Here is a 20,699-nt window from a genome sequence, read left to right as displayed (position 1 = left end):
AAGGTCTCCTCTGCGGGGCAGTATCTGACCAGCTATAAAGTCACCCCATTCCTGGCTTTAATTTTCTTCACACAACTTATCACTACCTGAAATTCTTGTTTACTTGTTTGTTCTCTGTCTCTTCTCTCCCACCCCACCAGAATACAAGCGTCAGGAGGACCTCTGCTTGCCTATGGGGTTATCCCCTGAACCTAGAACTGCGTCTGGCACTTACTAGGTGCTCAATTAGCACTTGTTGAATGATTTCATTCCCTCCAAAACTTTATTCCTCCAGAATTTTCGGAACCTTCCTCATTTCGTTTCTCGCCTTAGGCAGCCTCCCACCCAGCCCTCCGCAAGGCCCCCAAACCCCGCTCCTCCTACAACGTTCTCAGCTCTCACCACCCTCTTTTGCGCGGCTCCTTTAAGCGGACTCCGGAAAGCCGCAGGGAAGGCGGGGCCGAAGGCTCGCCAGCGCGGACTCGAAGGGGCGGGGCGGAGCTGGAGGCGGAGCCTGCGTGCTGCGTGCGTGCGCGTTCTGGAGGCGCCGCCGCCGCCGCCGCCGCCGCCGCTCTCGAGGCCGCCGCAGCCGCTGCCGCCGCCGCCGTCGCCGCGCAGAGCCGGAGCAGGAGCCACGGCCGAGAGGCGGGAGGAGGTGGAGGAGGAGGTGGAGGAGGCGCCGGACCGGGGGGGTGAGTGAGGGGCGGGGAGCCCGAGTCGGCCCCAGAGGGAGCTGGGGGCGCGGATCGGCCGAGCCAGGGTTGAGGCGGCTCATGTCGCCGGTCAGTCCCCTGGCTCCCCCTTCCTCCTCCGCGTTCCCTCGGTGTCCGGGGCGGCGGCCCGGGGGCCTGGCCGGCGGGAGGGGCCGGGGCTCCGGGAGGCCCTGTCGCCGCCGCCAGGGCCAGAGCCAACCACGCCCGCGGACCGAGCCGGTCGACTGTGGCTGGGCCTGCGGGAGACGGACGGGAGGGGCCCGGGCCGGGTGTGGGAGAGAAAGAGGACATTGTGTCCCCCCACCCTCCAACTCCCTGAGGTGTCATGGCACAAGCCCGTTTCCCTCGCCGTCTCCTCGGACACAGTGCCCTCGCCACTCACTGCCCGAGAGATGCAGAGGACTGGACATCGCTGCCTTTTCCCCCTTCTTGCATGTCCCCAGACTAGGGTCAGACCTTCCCGCAAACCCAGCTCTCCCCTTGGGGGTCACGCGAAGAGGGGGTTGGAGGGTTGGGTGAATTTTCTGCCCTCCTGCGCTAGAGAAGGTGCGGGTAGACGGGAGGGTTGCTCTCTCTGCGTTCACTTCTGTCAGGGTCAGGGTCTCCCTCTCCTTCCTTTATTCCCCCGGTGCAGAGGGCTGACATCTCTACATACCACTCCACCTCCCAGCCCCTTTCCCGCCCTCTTTCCCTCACGTCTTCCGTAGCTTGCCATGTGTTCGCCTTTTCAGCGTTGCTCTTCTTGGGTCTCTGCTGCTTCCCTGAATTTTGTTAGGGAAGGGGTCACCGTGTGATTCTTGGCTTCCTTCAGACCGGGGCTGGTAGGAGTGTCGCTTGTCCCCTCAGGAAGTTAAGGACCGTGTCTTCGGCGGAATTGTGTAATCTACTGCTACCGGGAGAAGGTGAGGGAAGACACTTGTGCCCGAAAAAATGGGATCTTCTCACAGGGCTAAGTGCCAGGAGTTTGGACGACCTTTTAACCTCTTGGAAAAAAGAACTAACGCTGAGTTATGTATTCCTTTTTTGGGAGGGAAGATGGTTTTGTCACTGCTTTGAAGGGAGGAGAAAAAAGGGATATCAGGGCAGGAGGTTAATGGGCCACAGCCTTACAGGTGGCCACAGTTTTCTGCTTCCTGGGTGTGGGATGATGATTCTTTCTGTTTTTATCACAGTAAGAGTAAAGTAGCAGCTCATAGTTTTAACGTGGGGTGCCTACCTTCAAAAGCATTCTGCAGGCCCAGTCTCAGAAGGGATGCTGCTGGAAACAGGATTTGGAAACTTTCTTCTGGTTTCCTGTCAGTGTGTGGAGGCGGGCATGCGTATGTGTAGTTTTTCTTTCCTTTTGATGTAATTGAGATCTGCAGTATTTTGACATAATAAACACTAAATGAGGCCTGGAGCCCCTTTCTGTCTTTACTATGATTTCTTGTAACACTTTCTGTTTCGAAATTATATTTGCCTTGGTTGAAATTACATTTTAGTCTGGTGTTTCACTGAACCTTGTTTCCTTGGTATTTTCAATTATGTACTGCAAAATATGATGAGATGTAAGGTATTGAGGATCACACCTGCCTGGCACAAGGTAGGCAGTTGATATTTTGTGGATGAATTGAGTGATTACGAAGATGTGGCTAGATACTATTTATCTTCTGTCCTTTTGAGAGGTGGCTTATATTAGAATATTCTACTTTACTTCCAATATAAAATAGTAATTCTTAACCTTTTCTAGGCCACTGACACCTTTGAGATTATGATGAAATATGTAGTCTCTCTCCTCAGGAAAAAAAAAAGTAATAGACTTTTATGCACGAAATTTTGCATTCAGTTTCAGGATCGCTCTGAAGCCAAGCATAGATACCTGTTTCAAAAGGAAACTGGAATCCCTGAGTATTATTCAGTTCCATATTAAAACTGTTTAAAAGCCTTTGTTCACTTTCTGTGTGACCTCAAGAATAACAGTGTCAATACTTAACAGACTAAACTTTGGGTCTTTAGGAACAAGATTTAAAAATAATTGTTACTACAATTTAATGAGGAAAACTTGTCACTAATAACTACTACCAGCCAGTTTTAAGCTAATATACTAATGGCTTCCAAGGAAATAAAATTGTTGTAGTTACTTTTGGCAGCCCAAAATCATAATCACAACAGACTTAGAATTTTTATTGTACAAACTCCTTAGTAATATGATCAGCTTGAAAACATTCACAAATCAAACTATTCATTTTTCCTGTTCTCTTCTGAGCTTGTTTATATGCATGATTTTTCATGTAGTTAATAATTATTGTATCAGCATTTAATACTAATTCAACAAATGCTTTTTGAATGCCTATTGTGTGAATAAAATCAAGTTCTTGTCAGAGAGCTTATATTCTCATCAGGAGAGGTGAGCCATAACCAAATAAATGCAGAATATGTTAGATGATAAAGTAGGGTGAGGGGAAAGAGAAAAGCAGTGGCTGCGAAGACATGTGACTGGAGCAGGGACCTGAAGGAAGTGAGTTAGGCGTATGTCTCTGCAGAAGGTGAGTTAGGTGTGCTCTTTTGGGAAAGATTAAAGGCAGAGGGGACTGCAAGTGCAAAGATCCCCTCCGAGTACTTTGCCTTTTGAGAAGATAGTAAGCAAGAAGAAGTGAGAGAGCTTTAGGTTAGAGAAGTCACCGAGCCTCGTAGGTCATGGTAAGAACTTTGAATTTTACTTTGAATGAAATTACCAATCAACTATTGGAAGATTTTAAGTAGAAGAGTTTGTGAGAATCCTTCTGGCTGCTCTATAGAAATCAACTTGGTGGGGAGTTGGGGTGGGCAAGAGTGTAAGCAGGAAGACCAATTAGGAGGCTAATCTTTATGTTAAGTAAGCCATTTTCGGATGTTGCAAAATAGTCTACCTGTTGCTGGGCTTTTAGGTAGCTTCTGTATCCCCTACTAAAATTACAATGAAATGAATACTTTTGTGTATGCAACATAATGTTTTGGCATATTTTCTTGGGATTGATTTCCAGAGGAAGGACTGCTGAATCAAAGTGTATGAATTTACTTGTCTTCTTGATGTATCTGTGAATTCCTTCAATGAGGTATGTTTTACTAGTTAAAGTGATAGCCACAGTTTTTGATCTAGCTTAAGGCAGTGTGACTTGAGTATTATTTAATACTTGAAGAAATTATTTGAGTTATAAAAGAAAAACCTTCTAGATTGTTAGGTTGAATTTTCCAGTTGCTTGAATTTAGAGTTCATATGTTAGTTCACCTCTCCAACATTTAAAAATAGAGTGCTAATTGTTGGGGATACAGAGATGAATTAGACAGGCTTTTTGTCCTCAGGAACTTTTACATTCTGTCCTAATTCAGAATCTAATAGTCAAATAACTTTACAACCTTGCCCAAGTTTACTACCATCCATGAACTTTGTTATTATATGACTGATGATCTTTTGTATAAAATAGACATTCCAATCAAGCATCTAATTTTTCATATTGATAATTACTTTTCTGTTTTTTACAAAAGAATTTTAAAATCATATTTGTAATTTATTTTATTTCTGTTTTGTATGTCTTTAGAATCTTACAACTAACAGACCCATGTTTTGTTCTTTGGAATAAATTATGCAACTAAGTACTTAGTTGAATTTTGTTGTAATTCTTTATAATTATTCAAAACACGGGGACTCTTGTTAAATAAGGTTAGCATTGCATCTTTGACATTTTATTAAGTTTATAAGGGAGAATGATATAGATCTGTTTTGATAGAAATTTCACTACTGTGAGGGCATTGCTCAGCATTTCTGGTTCTGAAATTTAGATGGCTTGATTTGGCAGGAGCAGGGAACTCCACCATCTCTAAAGTGAGTGAGTTGAATAATTGAGTTACCTGCAAGCACCTAGCACTGTGTCTGACACATGCTAGGGATCCAGCAGATGTTCACTGAACCTCAAATAACCTCTAAGTTCCCAGTTGTAAAATTCTCTTATTTTAGAAATTCAGTTTAAAAATTTGTATAAAGCGTTTATATATTAATGTTGTGGTGAGTTTAAATTTGTGAACATCATTGTACTTCCTCCTGATGTTCCTTTTCAGATTAAAACTCATTAATTTTAAAAAGAGTTATGGCATATTTCCAAGTATTTTCTGTCCGTTCTGATGTCATATATTGCTGCATGACTTAATGCCAAATTCACATCCTATGGAAGTGATTAGTGTTAAACATAAATATATTTAAGCTTTCTTATGTTGCTGAGATGAAGCATCCTTTACCCCCACCCCCTTTTTCTGTGCATGAAATTTGGGAATTACAAGTGGTAGTTTTCTTATGCTTTTCAGTCTTTCATGTACAAAGATAATGTTGCCCCATTCGGATTATGAGTTTTTTTTAATAGTGATTAAGGACACTGAATGATTCATATACTCTTTACAGTCCCCTTCTCACAGTTTTGAGATGAGTGGTTAAGAGGCCAGTTTGTTTCAAAGTAAAAATGATCCAGAAGAATATTGGACCTATAAGCTTAGCTTATGATGTACTGATCAACAAAGCAGTTCAGCAGAGAACTATGCCATGCTCTCATTTACACTTGAAAATAGGCCTTTTAGACGTAGAAGGTACGTGCATGCACCAATAAGAAAAGGAAAATTGTGTGTGATGATTAAGGTGGAGTTGAAACAAAAGATAATGTACTTTTGTAAATGGTCTTAATGGTTTTAATATGCTTTTCAGAAATACATGATATGCGCAGAGAGGATTAAGTGTGTTTCGTGAAATAAACTTCAGTTAGTAGACAAGTTAATTTTTTTTTTAATAAAGGTACAGATGACTTTTTTATTTAGGCTAATTCCAGATAAATCTGGAAAAAAATTTCTTGCATACCCACTTTTCTGTCTCTAGCCTATGTAGTCTCCATTGCTAGAGATTGGTTCAAAGTGTAGAATGATAAAGTCAACCAAATTTGGAATTAAATACATAACTCTGTGTTTGGTTTTAGAATATATTTAAGTTAGTCCATGTTTTATAAGAATAGAATATGCTAAACTATACACTGTAATTGGTAAAAGATACTGTTCTATTAAGTAAAGCATGAAGTAACTTAATTTGAATTCACAAGTATATATACCTGTAACATTCATGGTTGTTTGCAGTGCTGTGCTATACACATTTATTCTGGTTATGAGAAATAGCTTTGCTCAGGATAGAACTGTGGCTTAGTTATCAACCACAGAAGTGTAAAAGTAAGAGAGGCACAAAGAACTGGGTGCAGTTGTTTCTTTGGCCAAATCCCAAATGCGGCTTGTAAGATTCTAAGTTAGAAGTAGGAAATTATCTCCTATTGCAGACTGACCATTTCAAATCAGTCAGATGTATAATCTGAAGAGTAAATGCATACACTGTATTTTCAGTGATATTTAAAAATGCATTTATAAACGGGATCATTCTGTTCTAGACAAGTTGGCTGTATTATAAAACATTAAGCAAGCAACCATAACTTTTATTGTTTTAGCAGTTGAAATTTAACACTAATCTTTGGATTTTATGTAGTTTTCAGTATCTATCCCAAATCTTTGATGTCTTTTGATCTACCTTTTCCATTTCATTGAATGCATGTAAAGACTTTGCATGATTTTATTAATAGATTTCAGATTCAGTCATTGAACAGATGTTCGCATGACCCAATATTAGGTTCTTTGATGGAAACTGAGATGTGAGACTGCAGCTTCTATTATAAGGAATTTAGAGTCTAGTAATTTATTTTGTTTGCCAGAACCTGACATATGTTTTATAAATAAATGTTGTATTTTCATGGTAGAATGGAAATAGAATGATACTCATTTTCTAAGTAACATCAATGTAATACTTTAAATTTTCTCTTAGTTACTCAACGACTATTTCTGTGATACTATTTTCTCACCCCCACCCCCCACGGCTTTATTTTCTAACAGCATTTTAGTATTACAAGCAAACAAGTTTCCCGGTTTAAAATACAGTAAAATAAGAATTTTTTGCTTAATGCTCGTTTGACTTCGAGACTTGTTTTTGCTTGGCAAATTGCTGTTCTGCATATATGCCAAAGGTAGGGATTTTTTCCCCCCACCTGGTTCAGCTGGCAATTTTAGTTCTGTGTTTAATATAAGAAGGTTTCGTTGTTGTGCTTTTGTTTTTTCATAGAACAGCTTAATCTTTTTTTCTACGCTGATAAAAATCATCTTTTGCCACTAAAGTTAACTCTGCCCTAGAACAGAAATGTGCATGTAGAAAAAAATGCATCTATGTGCATTTTTAGTGAATATTGGTAGCTTGCCAGCTTTATTTTCAAGTTACTCCCCACTCCAGACCTAACTATGCTGGGCTAAAAGGCAACAACAGTATACATAGTTAATTTGCAGAACAAGAATAGTTTTTCTGGTTTTTCCCCTTTGCATGTTTTGAGTTAGGATTAATTGATATTTATTATTCTCAATAGACATACAATAAAACAATTCATTTAACTGTGGTGCTTTCTTTTGAAGCATTGGCTGACTTTTAGATAGTGAGCATTGTGCAATTTCATGAATACCACTGAATTTTGGGTAACATTCTTTACACAGTCTAAAAGTAAGTGTGAGCTAACAGGTTGTGGAAATGAAACAGGTTTGACATTTTCTTTGCACTGGGAAATGTTTCTTTTCCAAGTAACATGCCTTTATAGGTTCAGGATCATTTTCAGTGACTATAGCTGCTTACATTTTTTTTTTCTTGTTTAAAGTAATTCATGTTCCATTGTGGCAAATTTTGAAAAGAACATAAATGTAAAGAAGAAATTGAAAATCATCTATAAACCTATCACCCAGAAATAATTACTACTGACATCTTAATGTACATTTTCTAGTTGTTTCTTTGCATGTACAAATTTTTTTTTAATGGAATTGTACTTTTATATATACTGTTTTGTGCCTGCGTTTTTCTCTAAACAGGATATTGGTCTCCTAGTTTGGGACTTTTAGGTTGATTCTTTATAAATTGCTATTTTAAATAACACTGGGGCAAACATTTTTGTACATTTATCTTTGATTGCATCTCTGTTTTTTTTTTCTTCCTTTAGGATAGATTCCCAGAAGTGGGATAACTGGATCAGAGGGTGGTTACCCTGTGTATAAGAGTGTGTGTCTCACTGCACCTTCAATGGCATTGAGTAGGTCAGTTTTTACAATCTTTGCCAATTTGATAGATATCTGTTACAATACATGGGTGGTAATCGCAAAATTCTCTTATTATTAATAATCTGTAAAACCATCATAGTGTATGATTGGTAATTTGCAGTCATCTTTGAAAAAGTTGGTTGGAATGAATTTCTTTGAAAATCTTTTAGGTGAAAATAATCTTTGTGACAAAAAAAGACATTCCTTGAAGTTGCAATTTGAGCACTGTTCTTTTATTGGAAAGAAGTAGAATTTTAATGTTCTCCCTTTACTAAACTGGCAAACATGAGAAAGCTTATTGTTTAGTATGTGGTAAGTGGAGATATCGTGTAAAACTAAATGATTTCAGGTAGATGAAGGGGGTAGTCACATAGTTCAGACCAAAACAAAACAAAACAAAACCAACCAACATAGGGTTTAGAGCAATGGCTCTGGACTTAGGCAGTCTAGGTTCAAATCCATGTTTGCCATTTACTAAGCCTATGATTTGAGGCAACATACTGAGTATATAATGTGAGATGACTTTCTAAATATAATATTTGATGTTTCTGAACTTTGGCTTTCTCATCTTTACAAAGAGAATAATAATACCTACTTCATGATTTTGTTGAGAGGGTTAGAAATAATATGTAAAACTGACTGCTTGGCACATAGTAGGCATTTAATAAGAGCCAGTTATTGTAAATTTGGGTGGGGGGTGCCCTTATTGGGGGGTAGGGCAGATATCATTTGTGTGTCCTTGTTTACATGAATAAATGCAGAGATGCAAAAGGCAATGAACAGTGGCAGCTGGAGGGGAGTGGTAGACATTCTTTATGGTGGGAATGGCATGAGCCAAGATAGAAAGTTCAGGACAAGTTGGAGGACAGGGGATTGATTTGACAGAAGCCTGGACTTGTATAATTAGAAAATACGGTGATAAGACTATAAAGATTTGTTGGGCTAGACTGTAGAAGTCATTGAATGCTAGGTTGAGAAGTATAGACTTTTATTCAAGAGCACAAGAAGTTTTGACATGAGGAAAATGACCCAGTCAGAGCATTCATCTTTTTGAAGATGAATTTGGCTACAAAGTACTGAGTGAATTGAGGAAGAAAGAGACTGAGGGCAAGGAGGCTGGCTTAATAACAAAGGTAAAGCAAATCTGAGGTTTAATGGAAAACAAGAGGGTAGGTTTTGGGGAGAGTTTCTGGGAGTCATTGTCAAAGTCTCTGGGTCTTTAAGTGTACTCAGTTTGGAGATGAAATTCAAAAGAAATAATCTGAGCGTAAGGGATAGACTACATGGAGTTAGGAACCACTGAGAGAATAGGAATAGCTGTCCTTTGGTTGTTGCTACTTTTTTTTTAATTGAAGGGTAAAAAATTCCTATTATTTGATCTGTGAAAAATGTGTGCTTATGCTCTTCGACAAATGCATAGTCTGCAGAAATGTTATTTATTTAGCATTTTGAGTCGCTAGTTAACAAAGACTCCTCAGTTTTAGACATTCTATTTCTGGAGGTATTATCTTAAAATACTTCACTGTAAGGTTAAATTCTGCATGTCTTTTTGAGCATTTGTCCATGCACTGGACTTCGGAAGCATCAGTTATGTGAGCAGAAGTGATGAAAAGTGAAATATAGGCTTCTTGTTAAGCAGCTTAGAATATTGCCAGTGAAATGTGGAGCAATGAAAAATAGAAAATTGAGTATGTGATCTTTAGAGGAAATCCTACGTTTAATACTTCTCTCCTCTTTAATTTCTTAATTAAAAAAAGAAGTTTACATGTGCCATTCTTAGTCATTTTGGTACCTGGCTCTAGCTCTGTGCTAAATTGTACTTTCCACTTGGCTGAATAATAAGTAAGTAAGCAGGTTACTCTACAGACTGATATTAATGTTTCTTTGTGCCTGGTAAGTAAACTCACATGGGCTGTGAATTTTCTGGTTGCTGTCTTCCTTTAATTACCAGTTGAGAAAAGAATTAACACCCGATTTTTAAAAAGTATACGTGGGTTTGTGATACTTTCAAGGTATTTGCATTATTTAAACTAGTGAGTTGTTTTATCTTTCTTTAATGTTTCTTTTAGTTTTCAATTATTTTCCAAACTCAGAAATAAAAGCTTTATTATTATTTTCATTTAAATCTCTTCTTTTAAAAGTATTCTTAGAAATATTTTTAAGTTCGTAAGCAAATGTAGCACATAGTATTGGGGTTGTGTGTGTTACTTACTACAAATACTGTGCTTTTCTTATGTGAAACTGCAAAAACCCCTCTCTTGTCAACTGAATGCTATTTCATTTGCTAAAGAGACCTCAGGTATTCAAAACAGTTATTTAATGTCTTGAATTATAAGATTCTAGTTGAATCTCTTTTGATTTGGTTTGAAGATATTTCTGTTTGTTAACAGGAATCAGAGCTACAGTTATTCCCCTAGGTCTGATCATTCTGTTGTTCCCTCATTCCCCTCATAGCTGAGAGCAAGAGCTTCCCTGGTTTGGGCCATTCTGGCACTGTCACTGTTACTGCAACTCTGGCCTTCCCAGTCTGTATGTTTTACATTCTTAGAAGCTGTCCTGCTTGCATCTTGGCAGGAAAAATAAGTTATTAGATTGAGTGGCTGTTAGTCCATGGCATACGATTATAAGAAAATTCACAATTTTATACATTACATACTTCAGTAAAGCTGAAATTAAAAATTCATTTTCTTTTTATATGAGGTGACACGTGAAGTGTGTGAAACATTAATAGATTTTCATAGTCTATCCAAAAGGATAGAAATAAAAGAAAATGAAGTTCACTTGTTGAATAGAATGTTATATACATTTTTCTAATTCTTTTAGTCAAAAACATTTTTTCTTACTTCCTTTGGGTTAGCAGTTTTGAATGCTAAATATAAGTTGTTGACTAAGAAATCGGTTTTTCCCCAAAACATTCTTAAAACATTTTGGTTAGTGATCCAACAAATAGTTATTGCTTGATTATTGGGTGCCTCGTACCGTTTTAGGAACTAAAGATAGAGCAATGAATAAGACTTGCTGTCATGGAACTCTTTATACAAGTGGAGTTTGGTGGTGGTAGAGAGATGGTAAATAAGTGAGCAAGATAATTTCAGAGGTTACAAATGCCATGAAGAAGCTTTAGATTGAGTGTTGAGGGAAGACTCAGCTGTTAATACTTATTTTGAGACCTGAATGACAAAAAGCTAGATGTGATGATCTGCAGGAAGAGTGAACCAGGCAGTGGGCCCAGTTAGTACAAAAGCCCTTAAGTGAGAAGCCCCAAGGTATAGTTGAGAAAGCCATCCTGATAAGCTGAGAGACTGGTAAATGGGGTTGCCTGGAGACAAATCAACATAGGTCTTTGGTGAAGCACTTGGATTTTGTTCTTATACATACAAAAGGAAGACACAGGATATCACTACATACTTACCTTTATGGATAAATAATGTGTAACTTTTGAATTTAAAGTTGGTGTTACTGGTGATACTGGCTTAAATCAGTAGGGTAACCAGTAGTTTCTCTAGACATAGAAAATCACTAACATGATATATAAATTATGTTTCTCTCAGTGGTCTGCAGAGAATGGAATTAATTATTCTCAGTATTGTAAAAAGCCTAATGAAAATTATATATGTTCTCACAATAGATTTAAACAGGTAAAATACTATATATCTTTGCTTTGACCAATAATTATATCAACTCAGATCTTTGTGGCTAATTATCACAAATCATTATCATATATTGTGATTTGCAAGCTATTAATGAAATAAGACATCACACTGGTACCTCAAGAACCTAACATTGAGTTTCATTAATATCTATGTCTTTGACAGTTTTGAGACTTCTGATTAGCTCTTCTTATCCAGTTAATTAAATGTCAGTGCAACTAATAGACAAAAGTCTATAAAGATGTGGAATCTGTGGAGAAAAGAGATTTTTCATAGTAAGGTTGAAAACCACTGATCAGTGTCCTAATCTGTAGAGGGACCTACAGAGAGAAGGGAAGTAATATTTTTTTGAAAATGAAGTTACTACATCTCATTTAATCTGTACAGCAAATCAGAAAAATAGATATTGTTCATTTTTTGCAGATGATAAAACTCAAAGTAATTATATAATTTAAAAAAATTAACAAACTCTAATGGTAAAAGATAATGCTGACACCAAACTTCCAGAAGGGATTGCCGCATTACAAAGCACACAATAGGTGGTCAATAAATATTTGTATCTTGCTTATATCCAAACATGAATGAGTAGCTGAAATCCCTATATCCTTATAATCATTTCTTCAATGTAACACATCATTTTTCTTCTAAATGTGTCTAGAAAATTACTCAGAAATGATTGGCTTCACTTTTTTTCCCCTGTAAAATTCACCCCTCTACCACCCATGAGGTGTAAGTCATTTAAATCAATCACAGAGTACAAATCCTGAGGGAAATAAAAGACCACAAACTTGGAAAGTGTAATTTTCAGTTAGATATTAACTGACAGTTTGTAATGTTTTTAGATTTTTAAACAGTCGAGATACCATCTCTTGTATTCACATTCAAGATACCATCTTTTGGTTCTGTGTCTCTTAATTTTTTTTTTAACTTAAAAATTTATAATGGTTTTCTGTACTGAGGTGGTGGAAAAACAGTAGTGAAAATGTTTATGTAGCCAACATAAGTTGTCCACCTAATCTCGGACTGTTTCAGTGATGTGGGAGGGCATACTTAGGCAGTATGAGATCTCTGAATTACTTATTTATAAAGGTTCTTCTAATCCTTCAAATGAATTAATATCCTAATAAATTTAAGTTTAGAGTTCTTTCAAATGCATACCTAATAAGAATGGATGCCTAAGGGTTGAAAGCAGATGCAGGAAATCTAAAGAGTAAAAGAAGCTATTTTAGTGGAAGGTTTCAAAAGGGAAAGGATTATGATACAGGATTAACTGTAGGAGAATGGGTAATACATGGATGTTGCTATATAGACTGGAAAAGAAACTTATTTTCACAAAAACAAATGAAATTGATGAAGTATGGGCTATGAGATAAATTAATGTTGAACAAGTAAAAAGAACACTTGGGTCAGATATGGTGGCCTACAGGACCTTCAGAGAGTATATGATGAATCTTACCATGTGTGGCAGTATCATTATTTCATGGAATATGGGATCTCTGTCTGTTGGTTTGGGTTGGGAGTACAGTACAGTAAATCTAAATAGAATGAACAGGGTTGTTTTTGTGAAGAAGGAACATATTTTAAAATATGTTTCCAGTTGTCTGAGACTAAGGTTGTGAAAGGTGTATAAAAGGTAAGTTTGTATGATATTTTGCTTCTTGGTATCCTTGAAATGCTTTTTGTTATTTTGGAATTTTTTTGCTAGATTCCTATATGACAACTTTTAGACTGCTTTACTGTACATTCTGCTGCTCTTTAATCCAGTCATATAATTGGTTTAGTAAGGGTATACATGACTCCTGGACTGACATTTTCATGCTTTAGGAAATTGTTTTGCGTATAAAGTCAAGTAACAGATCTATAGATGTGTATATCTGAAAATTATGGGTGAAACATTTATTAATTTAATTATTTGAGAAAATAAGATTAAGAAAAACAATGGGCAAATGAGCTTAGTAAGTGAATCTTATGTCTCAGACCCACCTTTGTTTAGAATTTCAGATGGTAGGTTATTTTGATGGTGTCTCTTTTACATTCAAATGGTAAGGTTGAAATTTGAGTAACTCAAAATTGGTCAAATAGTATTCTCTTTTAGAAAACATTTTGTGTCTTTTGAGTAGAGTTTCACATTTAGGACAAATGCCATTGTAAAACATCCCTTTGAATTTTAAATAAATATACATTGACTTCTTATAGTACTCCAGTGTCATAATTTTCACACTGGAATATGACAGCATTATAATTGTAAGAACCAACCAAATCTGCAAGTGAAACCATGAGTAGAGGGGTTTTAGATGATGTATTCATTCTGCTATTCCCATTATGCTTTAGACTTGGACTACTGTCGTCAGCAGAACAAGCTTGAGATTGTGTCACTACTCAGTACCATCTGCTTGCATGGGTATGTAAGCAATAGGCCTTCAACACTGGATATAAAGAATCATCGCTTTGTCGTTGTGTTTTTAGCTGGCTCTGCTTAGGTTCCATGTACTGGGTTTTGTTCTTTTGTAGCCATAACACTTCCATAACCATGTTTTTGATGTTTTGATGTGCTGAAGATGGATGTGTGAAGTTTTTCAGTAACGAAAAGAAAATGCTTATTTAATCAGTGAAATTTAAAAATGATTTTTTAAAAATAATCAAATACTTGGAAGAGAGAGAGCTCTTTCTATCAAGGACTAGCCATTTCCTCTCCACCACGGTTAATTTTCTCAGTATAACAAACTACTTTTTAAGTCCAGTAAGCCCAAATGTTTTGTAGAAAATCAATCATAACTGTATTTGTCTGTACTATTTTTAAGAAGTGCTGTATTGTTAAGAGAGAAATAAACATTACTAATGTTTATATAATATCACTTCTTAGTTTTACAGAATGCTTATTCGTATATAGGCTAAAAGGAAATACCGAAAGACTAAAGTTGTTACCTTGAATTTGGGATTATAGGTGATCTTTATTTTCTGAATTTTTATATATCATTCATATATTTTATAATTTAAATGAATTCATTATAAATGTGAAATGAAATTTTTATTTTTTATTTATTTTTTATTTTTTAAAGATTTTATTTATTTACTTGACAGAGACAGAGAGCACAAGCAGGGGGAGCCGCAGAGGGAGAGGGAGAAGCCTCCCTGTCAGGGAGCCCAATGTGGGGCTTGATCCCAGGACCCTGAGCCAAAGGAGATGCTCAACCATCTGAGCCACCCAGGCGCCCCGAAATTTAATGAAATTTTTAAAGATGAAGAGTCTTAAGGGATAAAATTAGTTTAAAGGCTTTACAAATAAATTAATAAACAGGATGCATTCTGAGATGGAATTGTGTATAATGATAAAATCTGTACTTTAAAACAAGCAAAATTAAGTTGTCATTTTTTGGGTGTAAGTAAGAAAAAAACTGGAAAAGCATTGTACTATTTGATATGATGACTTAGAAAATTTTTGTTCCATTCTTCTAACTCAGGTTTGCTTCAGTTATATTCATTTTTATGCTCTTTTATGGATAGTTATTTAATTATAAGATTTTAATTTATTCATACAGATGATGTGCCAAATCTCACAGAATATTTGGCAAAACACTCAGTGAAAGATAGCCCATAGTACCTACTAGTTCCTACTCTTATTTCTCAGTCTTTTCATCTGTAAAATGGAAAAAGAACAGTACCTATTTCTTAGACATATTTGAGGACTAAATAAGTGTATGTGGCATACCAAAAGTGCTTAAATATTATTGCTTCCACTATCAGGATTATTACCACCACCAAAAGGTGGCATTGATGACCAGAAGAATTTGGAGAAGATTGCTATGGCCTGGAGCAGTATCTGACACTTTGTATCCACTGCTTTGACTATATTCTCTGTGTATTCTCCTTTCCTTAAATAGAACTATTAGCTATGCACTTAGGTAGTTTCATTATTTATGTATGCAATAAATCTTGGTATTGGTGGCTTAATGTTTTAAGCCATAGTATTTAACATGGGAGATGTTTAATTTGGTCCCGGCAAAATTTTGAATTCTGGGTATTTCAAGGCTGATGTGCCAACAAAGTATATTAACTAGAGAATTGAGTGTAGCTGACTGCATCCTAGTTATTATTATCCAACAGTGACTTTTGTTCCTTATTGGTTTAATTTGCATCATAAGATTAGAAACTGTTTCTTTGTGACTGATGGTGCCTTGAGAAAGCCAGTGGTTAATGCTGGTTTTTGCAGATTTAACTAAAGTGAGTTTATTTTAGTGGCAAAATTTACAAATACTACTTTTTTCTTTTATATTCTTCACAGTGCTTTGTACCCAGTAGAGACAGTGAGTAATAGGGTGTTTGATAGTTTGTGAAGAAATGTGAATCTTCCAAGTTCCTTATAGGAAAAGAGTTTAGTAGGGATTCCTAGATTTCCAGGCTCTTAGTTTATTTTAATTTTATCACTTCAGTACATAATTTTAAAAATCCCTTAGGCCAAGTTAAAATGTATCGGTATTACATATTTCCATGGGAGCAGTATGATGATACAAGTATGCCTCATTGGATAAAAGCCACTAGCCCCATTCATAGAAATATTGATTTTATTAGGTCTGTAGTAATGTAGATTACTTTTTAGTAAAGGTAGTTTACTTGTCAGTTGATTTAGTTTACTGCAGAATCTGTAGTTTACTTCTCCAAGTGATCCCAGATGATTCTGATGCAGTACGTTCTCATTTTCTTTATATTTTCATTTTAGTATTATATTTAACAAATAGTCTGCATTGTGTTTTTAAAGATTTAAAGGACTATAGAATAAATTTGATATTTAAAAATGAAAATTAATGCTGTGTCTTAACTTTCATTGTATATTCCTTTATAATTAGTTCATTGTATATATATAACTATCCAAACTCACATAATACTGGGACACCTGGGTGACTCAGTTGGTTAAGCACCTGCCTTCAGCTCAGGGCTTGATCCGGAGTCCCATATCTGGCTCCTTGCTCAGCAGGGAGCCTACTTCTACCTCTGCCTGCCACTCCTCCATTATTGTGCTCCCATGTCCCCTGCTGCTGTGCTTGCTCGCGCTCTTGCTCTCTTTCTCTCTCTCTTTTGCTCTCTCTCTGACAAATAAATAGAATCTTAAAAAAAAAAAAAACTCAAGTAATATCAAGTTCATTGTAGAAAAATTGAGAGTACTAATGAAGAAATGTTTGTCAAACTTTTAGCATTATTGCCTGCTTACCCTGCCCCAGTCTTTAGCAATTTTTTCTTAATTGTACCCCTGTGAAATTTTAATAGCACAGATATACTCTATGTTTAGGCATTGTTTGTTAATTTGTGCTTTATATGCTAAGAGTTTTCATTTTCTTTTTTTCTTTCTTTCTTCTTCTTCTTTTTTTTTTTTTTTTTTTGCCCCTCAGCCAATTTTCACCCGCATGGGGGTAACATTGCCCTGATGAGAATATATGCAATAAGCTTAAAAAAATTCTTTTTACCCCTTAGCCTATTAATATTTTGGTATACAACCTTCACAGGGGTTTTCAATGCATACTTATTTTTTCTTTTAAAAAATGAGATCAGATGCATAATATTTCATCTCCCTTTGAAAAAATATATTGTGAATTTTTTGTGAAAATGAGCATACTTTAATAATATTTAAAGATAATTATCAGTGCGTCTCCTATTACATGAATTTGCCATCATTTCTTTAAGTGATTACTTGTACTTTTAAGGATTTTTTTTTTTTTTAATTACCAAAGCTCTGATCTATCATTGCAGTTGAATTGTTCCATGCATTCTCAGTTATTTCCTTAGGATAAATTCCAAGAAATAGAATTATATTATTCTGTACATTTAAATATTTTTTGGCATGTATAGCTTAGAGTATGAAAGCCCCTTTTCCAAGGACAACCACCATTAATGATGTGCAGTAATTTATCCATTCTTCTATTGAAAGACCTTTTGTTTCCTGGTTTTTGGTTTTTTGCTTTTGGCATACATCTTTGTTTGCTTGTATTTTTCTGTATCGTAAATTTCTGTTTGTGTGAGAATTGTTGGGGTCATTTAAGAATTGGAATAGTAGGGCACCTGGTGGCTCATTTGGTTGGGCAACTGCCTTCAGCTCAGGTCATGATCCTGGAGTCCTGGGATCGAGTCCCGCATCGGGCTCCCTCATACATGGGGAGTCTGCATCTTCCTCTGACCTTCCCCCCTCATGCTCTCACTCACTCACTCTCAAATAAATAAATAAAATCTTTAAAAGAAAATAAAATTAAAAAAAGAATTGGAATACTTTACATGCTTTTTTTTTTTTTTAAAAGGCTTTCCCTATTTGCCTATTCTGATGTTGCTACTATATTTTGGTTACTGTAACTTTGTACTGTTGTGCTTTTATATCTGGAAATATAAAATGTTCCATTAAGTAAGTAAGTGTGTCTGTATATTTTTCCAATTACAAGTTACAGTTAAGTTTGGCTGGGTTTTTTTTTTTCTTTGTTTTTTAGAAGACAAGCATAGGTATTTTAACTAGACTAGAATAATACAGATTTTTGAGGAGTTACAATTTTAGGCTTGAGAACTTTTAGTGCCTAGGAGTGATTCAGAACTCTAAAAGCACTTCACAGTTGCAAAGTAAAGAAAAAAAGCTATTGGGCTGTGAGCTTTCTGGAATATTTGGAACCACAACATTTCTGTCAAGTATGCCTTTTAATCTTTGGTTTATTGATTGCAGTATCTTGGACATACACTCTGTTTGCAATCTAACTTTTTGTCCTTTTAAAATATATTCTCCTTCTCTTTTTACGTTTCTGGTAAGTACTTATTTTAGGTATGCTCTACTATGTTGTTTCTGCTTGTTTTTATAGAATTCCTTTATATATTGTCTTTAGAGTTATTTATACATTTTTCTGAGTCTTAGAATCTCATAAAGTTCAAAATATATCAGAATAGTTATTATATTAGGCAATATCTTTGAATTAGCACCTGATTTTTACAGAATCTTAATCTAGTGTTTTTGCTAGATTGAAGCAGGTTTCCTTATGGAAAACCATTAAACATTGCAAAAGAATTGTGCTTTGGTTTTCAAAGTAGAAATATTTTTGTTTTTTAAAAATAGAGCTAATTTTGGGATGCCTGGAAGGTTCAGTTAGTTAAATGTCTGCCTTCGGCTCAGGTCATGATCCCAGGATCCTGGGAACCAATCCCTCATTGGGCTCCTTTCTTGGCGGGGAGCCTGTTTCTCCCTCTGCCTGCTGTTCCCTCTGTTTGTGCCCTCTTTCTCTCACAAATAAATAAACTCTTTAAAAAAAAAAATAGGGCTAGCTTTTCTTAGGTAGTTTCACCTTTAAATTTAAGTGCTCACACCATTACTAAAAATCTTTAAATGTTGATTCTGACCCTACTATAATTATATGAGCTAGTTTTCTTTTTTAAGACACACTCTTGAGTGAGACTTTCAAATGCTCTAAGTGTTCTGGAAGAGTTTATTTACCTTTGTAATGAAAAATCCCTCCTGAGAGTACTACACTCACCACTAGGGTGAAGGCTAATCATAATAAATATAATAAACAGTACTCTACCTAGGCAGTTCAAACAGGTCTGTTTTCTAGGAGTAGCCTCTCTTGGAGTTGAGTAGTCCCCACAGTTAACTTAGGCTCATTGCAGAGGTTCCCTGTGCTTTGTTTGGGTCGTGGTTTTTTTTTTAGTGATTTGAAAAACCATTTGCTTTCCCTCATGGTAATATTCTTTTTTTTTTCTTTGGATGGTATGTTTTGAAAAATTAGCATCTCAAATGTGATTTTATCTGTTGAGGCTTACCATTTAACCAGGTTGGAAATTTTATTCTGTGGTACAGAATTTAAACACTTTCTGAATATACACGAAACTGTGTTCTTTACTCAGAATCACAGCAGCAAACATATGACAACATGTGTTTGAGCATTAACTCATTATGACTTTAGACCTTTGGTCAAGCTGTATAATGGCTTGGGTACTGCCTTACCACCCACCCTGCCTACTGCTTTGTTTTCTGAACCCTGAAGCCATATGAAAAACTTAGAATTAATTTAAATGTATAGTCCTTCTAAGGAGGATATTTTGTTTTAATTAAATGTTATATGAGATTACTATAAATGATTGTAAAAATTAGAGTGTGATAGACTTTTGTGTTTGTAAAACTTCAAAATATTTCCATTTTATTCTTATTTAAACTATTTTCTCCTCACACTAAGTATTGTGATAAATTAGTACCAGTAAGACTTTAATTAGTAATAACCATCTGGTGGAAAAGATTTGTCAATAGATTTGTCAGGATATAGATCTCCACTGAAGAGAGAAGTAGGGAGATTCTAGTTTTGTGCCCTGACAGAAAGTAAACTGCTTTTCAGGAAAGCATTAAGTAATTTTTACTAGTTTTTTATATAATTATTTTTCTATTCAAAATATAATTAAAGTAATCCTTGAATATCTTTCTAGTCATGCTGTTTTTAAAAAGCTCATTGTTTTGGGGTGCCTGGGTGACTCAGTGGGTTGAAGCCTCTGCCTTCAGCTTGGGTCATGATCCCAGCGTACTGGAATCAAGCCACCCGTCAGGCTCTCTGCTAAGGAGGGAACCTGCTTTCTCCTCCCTCCCTCTCTCTCTCTCTCTCTGCCTACTTGTGATCTCTGTCAAATAAATAAAATATTTAAAAAAAAAAAAAAAGAACTCCTTGTTTTTAACTAAACAAGTAATACATTATAAAAAGAAATAACAGGTCACATAAAAAAATACAGCTCAAGTAAAAAATATAGATAGGGCAAAAATAATAGTTACCAGTTCACTAAAATTCCTGTGTAAACATGTTCATGTATGAATATTGTTTTGTTTTCCTATATGCTTTTTTTTTTTTTAAATTTTCAGATAGAGAGGTGAAACATGAAGACTAGAAATGTTCTTTACCATGATGCTGTGATACTAAATAAAAATTCCATTCTTCAGAGACAGGTTTTGTCAAGTTCCCCATCTCTGCCCTTGCTCTTCCCCTCACCTGGATTCTTTTTTCATCATCACTCTTCTTCTTGAAAGGAGAGTGGTATACTGATGTGGTGTGTCTCCATTCTGGCTGGGCTGTGCATTAAAATTAAAAGAGGAGCTTTGAGAACTAACCACATCCTGACTCCACTATGCAAAGATTCTTATTTAATTGGTCATGATGAGGCAAGACGTGTGGGAGGAGAATGTGTTTTATCTTAGTCT

The 20,699-nt window shown here is 36.1% G+C and overlaps 1 protein-coding gene across 3 annotated transcripts in view; it reads left to right on the top strand.

Moving 5' to 3' along the window:
- The first annotated feature begins 509 nt into the window (after positions 1–509).
- The window catches only part of RAP1A (RAP1A, member of RAS oncogene family), a 77,851-nt gene continuing 57,661 nt past the window's right edge, over positions 510–20,699 (top strand). Inside the window, exons 1-3 of one of the 3 annotated variants that reach the window (XM_004769774.3) lie at positions 1,232–1,594; positions 7,757–7,850; positions 13,835–13,904. The gene's annotated coding sequence lies outside the window, so the exon portion shown is untranslated. Of the gene's footprint in view, positions 672–1,231; positions 1,595–7,756; positions 7,851–13,834; positions 13,905–20,699 lie in introns of those variants that run through there. The other 2 variants (XM_045081902.1, XM_004769775.3) reach the window with 2 other exon arrangements.

Source organism: Mustela putorius, unplaced genomic scaffold, assembly GCF_011764305.1.
Source record: "Mustela putorius furo isolate JIRA1106 unplaced genomic scaffold, ASM1176430v1.1 tig00000585_pilon_pilon_pilon, whole genome shotgun sequence".
In the NCBI taxonomy this organism is placed as follows: Eukaryota; Metazoa; Chordata; class Mammalia; order Carnivora; family Mustelidae; genus Mustela; species Mustela putorius.
Note: the sequence above shows the minus strand (reverse complement) of the source record. Positions and strands in the feature narration are given on the sequence as shown.